The sequence below is a fragment of the Sander lucioperca genome, chromosome 24, assembly GCF_008315115.2.
Source record: "Sander lucioperca isolate FBNREF2018 chromosome 24, SLUC_FBN_1.2, whole genome shotgun sequence".
Classification (NCBI taxonomy): domain Eukaryota; kingdom Metazoa; phylum Chordata; class Actinopteri; order Perciformes; family Percidae; genus Sander; species Sander lucioperca.
This window is the reverse complement of record NC_050196.1, coordinates 3444040-3451064: the sequence shown is the minus strand read 5'-3', so window position 1 is coordinate 3451064 and position 7025 is coordinate 3444040. Positions and strand designations below refer to the sequence as shown.

Below are 7025 nucleotides of genomic sequence, written 5' to 3'. Positions count from 1 at the left end.
ATATCTTGGTGTATGGCTCGATACTGAACTCTCATTCAAGTTACATATCGAGCAAGTGTTACGTAAAGTGAACTTTGGAATCAATGTTTTATATCGAGCTCGGAATTGCTTTACGCGCAGTGTTCGTATAAAACTTGCCTCTCAACTTATACTTCCAATTATTGACTATTGTGATGTTTATCAAAATGCATTTAACTCAGACCTTGTTCCACTTAACACAGTATATAATAGACTTTGCAGATTTGTCCTTGGATGTCCTTATCTCACTCATCACTGTATAATGTATAATGCACTTAACTGGTCATCTCTAAGTAGTAGAAGACACATGCACTGGCTTCCACTTATATTTAAATGTATTTATTTCAATTATCCTCCTTATACGTCAAACTATGAAGTTCGGCACTCTACGCAACTTTACTTTAAAAAATCAATTGGCAAAAGAGTTTTTAAGTTTAAGGCTCCAGCAGATTGGAATAATCTATCTCTGGAAATAAGATCAATTTCTTTACTTGGTTTGTTTAAACATGCCCTGTCTGCTCGCTTTAAGATAAATTGCCACTGTTATTAAAAATGCATGCAATCCTTATATTTACTGTCCATACCTAATGTTTATATTTGACCGTAGTTAGAAATTCACTCATACTCTGTTTACTTGTTTACTTATTTACTTTTTATTGGCCATTTTGGCCTTTTGGTGGTTGTAATGTATTGATGAATATATGCAGGTGGTGTGGTTGTTGTTTAGTTTTTTGTCTTGTTTTGTTTGTTTTTTGTTGAGATTTTATACTTCTCTGTTGTTATGTAATTACTGTTATATGTTGGGACCCCCTCGAAAACGAGATGATACATCTCAAGGGGTTTATCCTAATAAAGAAATTTCTCTTGTTTTATCTCAACGACATCATCGTGTTTTCATCCTTGGTAGCTCAACATCTGCAGCGTCTTGAGATGGTGCTCAGACGTCTCCAGACTGAAGGCTTGAAGGCTAGGCTTGAGAAATGTTCCTTTTTCCAACAAGAGGTAGGGTACTTAGGTCATGTCATCTCAGACCAGGGAGTGTCTACTGACTCTACTCTAGCTCACCGTTTCATTAATAATCATATACTTATGTTGTATTTTCCTTTTCTGTGGGCGCATCTTTACGGAGCCCCGGAGGTGACATGGAGGAAAAAAATAAAAACGCTCCGTACAACTCCTGCGTGTTTCCTTTTTAAGTGCGTGGTTGTACTCCCGTGATAAGTAAGTGAAATTTGACAGTGTACAGACAACTCTTTTACCAGTTGGCCTGAAATACTCCTATACTTTGGAAGCTTTTGCTCTAACTCTCGGATGAGTCATCTCCCTCCGCTATTTTTCAAATCAAAGCGGTGAGGGTGGGTGTAGGGGCAGAGTGATAGAGAAAGACAAAGAGGAGGCAGATTAACCAGCAGGGCATGAATAGCGCACAGACTGGTGTGGAGGTGAATTACAATGAGTTTTAATGGAATACTGGGAAAGTTTAATAACAATAGTACAATTGAAGTCCAGATTATGAGGCCATTTCAGCAGAGCCAACAGCTTCATATGCCATGGACATGTGAATATGGTGCTGAATTTGCCAGTATTTTAAGAAGACAAATGGTTGGGACTTTGTCATGCAATGACAAAGCTGATGTGCTTTATATGAAGCACAGAGTTTTGGTGTCAGCAGAAAGACTTCTCTTAGAAAACTCTACAGTGGTGCCTCTGTCTCCATTCCACCAGACAATCTTGGACGAGCAAGACCAAAGAAAGGTCACTGTAGTCATGCCACTATGCACAGTGGATGAGCTCTAGGAGAGTGTGATGTTGTTTGCATGGAATGCACATTTTACCTTTATGGCAAAGCCTGATAAAAAACTAATTGTTGAAATAAATTGTTTTGTGTATCTTTTTTACACAACATTGGCCATTGCTAATGACATACACAGTAATTAATCTAGCATACTTTCATTAAATAAATCTATAATAATGAGTCTATAATTAGGCTATACTGAGCCTGATCTATTTTAAGAGATTTTCTTAAAATGAAGTTAATACCTTTTAGAAAAATGTCACCTGGGGTAAAACTCCCCCTGCTGCTACCCTGATTTGCATTTGTATAGCTCACAGCATTTTAATTTACATGTTAAAGCCTCCCCTAGAATTAGGGGGAAGGGGGGTCATGGGGGGACAACTGCCAAGCAAGGCCCACGTCAATTTCAGACAATTCACGGTAGTTTTCGGTGTTGCCTGTAAATTGCCGTTTACAGTCGTAAACCTGATCTTCCACGACAATCTACAGTGTTGCTTACTGACGAAAATCCCACTTTTTATGCAGTGAACTGAATCACCCTCGGGTGTGGCTCAACTTGACGAGTCATCGAACAGTGACCTGTGGCTATTGGTGTCAGGCACTACATCAAGTGCTCCAGCTCCTGGTCCCTCGGAACCTTCACCAGCAACTAGGCCAGATCGAGCCTGTTGTTTCCATCTTTTCAGTCGCAGTCGCAAGCGCCGTTGTCTTTGGCCTCAGATCAGCCCAGTACGAGTGCGCAAGCTATGCGTATGACCACTCGTCCCACTGCCGGTCATCATTAGAATGTTTATCGGCTTCCTCAGCCTGCCAATAATAAGGCTAGTGGTCTGGTTTGGAGACCTCCAGACCCAACTTCAAATCTTCAATCTGCTATCTTTCGGCCTTGGTCGTGACCTAAAAGGCCTTCTTATCGTCGGGACGACGATACAAAAAGGGGGGGCTAGATGTGGCAGGATGAGGTTTTCCCCTCCCCCTTACCTATACATGGGAGCGCGCATCAGCACACCTGGGATTCATCCCGCTTGATTGAGAGAGGTGGGGGGCATTACTTAAGCCTGTGTGTGGACTTGTTCTGTTTCTCTGTCTTCTCCCGTTGGGTCTGTGGAGACGACGTTGTCGCCGCTGCCCTCTTGGTCGTCAGTTTGCTGTGTTTTGAGCCGACCCTGCTTTCGGCTGTGGATGTCCCCTTGTACACCTGGGCTGCTGGCGTTCGATGTCTTGTGTGGGCTGCTGTGTGTGTGTGCATGGGGTGCGTGCCTCTGCCGGGGTCTGAGAGCGGCGTGTCCTGCAAATCGTTGGACCGGTCTGCAGCCTCGTATATGCTTCTGCGGGGCTACCGTGGTGCCGCAGCCAATTAAAGTGCCAGTACTCCCTGGTGCGTTCTCCTCCCACTGGTGCTGTTCTGGACGATATGGAGCTGTTCTGGATGACATAGAACATCTTCTGAACTAGTACGGCTAAGGTTGGAAAACCCAGATGATCATTGGGTTAATGATATTGGTGGTGTCAGTCTTAGACTGTACACAAATATTGTTTATAAATACTGTTTAACTGTTGTACATATTGCAAGTGTTGATCTTGGTTGATTTTGTTTACTTTCATTATGCATGGTGGTTTATTGATTTGAATTGTGTTTTGTTTCTTTTTCTAATATCCATTATATCCCTTTTTACAGAAAAGATATTGCTATTTTAAACATATCTAACAAAATAAAAACGTATATTTTTAATTACTTTCTCTGAACCCTAACTTTGGAAACGAACCTGTGCGCTTTAAAGGTCTTGGGCCTATCCCAAGTGGCGTTGTCAGAAATCCTAAATTCCCTGAGTGTCATTGCCACGTATTGCCATACTACCATGAATCAGATCTAAATCTATCATTGAAGTGCAAAGTAACATTACATTTAGTCTGCTATGAGACACCAGTTTTCAAATTAAATAGCTGAGTAAATTCCTTGATAAAATAACAGAATTAGAAGCCTCAATTTTTCAATCTGATGTGAAATTACAGTTGTAGTCAACAAGGCAGCATGAGCCTGCCATTATCCCATGATGAACAAAGATTTGTGTCAATTGCAAAATGGGTTATGGTTGAGGGCCACAATTGATTTCAAAAGGTAATGTAGATTTAAGCTGACTTTATATGTTAACATCGTAACTAGAAACTTCCCGCTCCATTCTTGGTTGTGACGGTGGTTGGGGTTGTTCTCTCAGGTTCAGATTCTGGCTCAAACTGGTAAGGAAATAGACAACACCAGTCACACCGGTGTTTTGAGCTGCATGTGCTCAGCGACCGTCTGAACTCGTTATGGTAAGGGCCATGACATTTCCGAACACATGCTCCAAGCAGTTCACCAATCACAACTGAGTGGGCCAGCTGACCCACCAGAGCAGACTGGGCTTTTCGGGAAGGGGGGGGCAAGAGCTCAGACAGAGTGTTTTACATAGAGGTGCTGCAGCAATGGGCAGTATGTTTTTTGAACATCAAAGCATGTAAACCTATTCTAGTACACTCCAAAAGTACAAATATGATGCTGAAAAGGAGTATAATAGGGCCTCTTTATTATATAGTATATTAATATATTAATTTACCGTGTTTTCAATTTTTATTGAACTGTGAAGATTTAACCTTTTTACAATATGCCACTAAAAAAAAGCATTTCATTTCTTCATTTTGAAGAGTGCCTTGGCTCCTTTCCCTTTTTTCTAGATTTGATACTGTATTACATTCAACAGGCATGTTGTTATGGGTTCCACAATACATGAAGTAATTAACTTGTGAATAATCTAGGCCTGTACTGTGGGGAAGCCTCCCTATCAGTGTTAAAGCTATTGATGGTCACCTCCTAGGTAAAGTCGCTCACCAAACCGTCCCCGTAACCCCAATTCTGTCTGGTAACCACCGTGAGATAATCAGTTTTAAAGTCGTGTCTGCCTCATCCACCCCATTCATCCTCGGTTTCCCCTGGCTTAGTCTCCAAAATCCCAAGATTGATTGGCAACACCAAACTATTCGCAGTTGGAGCAGCCACTGTCACTCCGAATGTCTCGGTTCAGCTGTTCCTCCCGATGAGGGTACACCTGCACCCTTTGTGGAACCTCCCGATATGACATCTGTTCCAGAAGAATACCAGGACCTTGCTGATGTGTTCAGCAAGGAGAAGGCGCTGTCATTGCCACCCCATAGACCTTAAGATTGTGCCATTGAGTTACTTCCAGGGGCCCTTTTGCCCTCGCGCCAACTGTACAACCTTTCCCGGCCAGAAAGGGAGGTGATGGAAAAATACATTGGCGACTCTCTGGCTGCAGGCAACACCTTTTGGGTGAACACCCTTGGGTTCATCATTGAGAGCGGGCAGGTGTCGGCGGACCCCGAGAAGATTAAGGCGGTGGCGGAGTGGCCCATGCCCTCTACACGTAAACAGTTACAACAGTTTCTGGGGTTTGCTAACTTTTACCGGCGGTTCATCCAAGACTTTAGTCAGGTGGTAGCCCCCCTCACTAGACTCACGTCCCCCAAAGTTCCCTTTCAGTGGTCACCTGAAGCTGAGAAGGCTGTGTGTGTTCTTAAGAGACTGTTTTCCACTTCCCCTGTGTTAATTCACCCTGACTCTACAGTTTATTGTGGAGGTGGACGCTTCTGACTCTGGGGTGGGAGCCGTCCTCTCCCAACGCTCCCCCACAGACCAGAAGCTTCACCCTTGTGCTTTTTTCTCCAAGAAACTATCCCCCGCAGAGAGGAGCTATGACGTGGGAAATCAGGAGCTGCTGGCGGTGAAGCTGGCATTGGAGGAATGGCGGCATTGGCAGGATGGTGCGGAGCAGCCATTTGTAGTCTGGACCGATCACAAGAACTTGGCTTACATCCAATTTACCAAGAGACTCAACTCACGCCTAGCCATATGGGTCCTGTTCTTCAACAGGTTTAATTTAATTTTGACTTACCGACCTGGTTCCCGTAATGTTAAGCCTGATGCTCTGTCCCGCCAGTTTACTGACTTTGATGAGACTGGCAAGCCTGAAGCTTTCCTGCCTTCCTCCTGTTTGGTGGCTGCAGTACGGTGGGAGATTGAATCACTCGTCAAAATGAGCCAGTGTTGTTTGTGGTTGCAATGGAGCTATGCTAAGCTAAACCCTAAAGGGGGAAAGTTGTTGATTTTCAACCCTTCTGAAGCGAGTCATCCAGCTGAGATTTACCTGTGGGTTAACGCGGATCTCCGTGTACTGCCCCTTACAGCAGTACACAGAAAATCGGCAAACTTTCCCTTAAGTTACCAGCTAACGCTAGCAGTAGCTAGCTAGCTTGCTTGGCTTAATGCTAATCAAGACATTTTTTGGCACAGGGCCATGGTTAGCATTACTAAGCCTCTGTCATAATTGACAGGTTGACGTTTAACCACACCCCTGAAGTATGCCTTGCTTTATCGTCAACGGTAATAAAATATTGTACAAAATGAACATCATGCTGTATTGTAGAAGACTTGAAACTAGTGATTGAGACCATAAACATTTTTATTTCACCTTCATTTTTACAGGCAAGTCATTAAGTTTTTATTTACAATGGCGGCCTGACAAGTGGCATAACCACTCAGGGAAAGGGAAGGAGGGCTGGATAAAAAAATACATTAGAAATACATATAGTTTATAAATTACATAAAATACAATCTGAAATACTACATAGAAAATAATAAACACTTATAACGAGATAAATGCACAGGTACATGGGTGAGTAAGAGAGGGAGAAACCATTAAAATATTTAGCTGGGAAAATTATTATGTAGAGAAGCAACTGCATATGTCCGTGAACAAGGATGATATGATAGTTTTGAAGGATGAAATGGAAATTAGTTTATCCAGTTTGAGAATATTTTGCAGAGCGTTCCAGTCGCAAGCGGCAGCAGATTGAAAAGATGCAAGACCAAAGGCAGAGTTGGTTTTTGGAATGCTTAATTGAAGATGAAGTGAGAACCGGGTGTTGTATGTGACAGACTTTGGCTGCAGCAGGTGACCTAAGTAAGGTGGTGATTGGCCAAGAAGGGTCTTGTAAATAAAAGTGAACCAGTGAATCTTACGGCGGATGTGAAGGGAGGGCCAGTTGACAGATGGATATAGGGTGCAGTGGTGTTTATTGAAGGGGGCATTTGTGGCAAACCTGATAGCGGAGTAGTAAAGAGTGTCGAGTTTTGATAGAGTGGTCTTGCAAGCAACCC

General features: G+C 43.0%; 1 long non-coding RNA gene across 1 annotated transcript in view; it reads right to left on the bottom strand.

Moving 5' to 3' along the window:
* Window positions 1-5927: 5927 nt before the first annotated feature.
* Window positions 5928-7025, bottom strand: part of LOC118494501 — a 71315-nt gene continuing 70217 nt past the window's right edge. The window contains exon 3 of the long non-coding RNA XR_004896663.1: window positions 5928-6012. This is a non-coding gene — a long non-coding RNA (uncharacterized LOC118494501). The remainder of the gene's footprint in view (window positions 6013-7025) is intronic.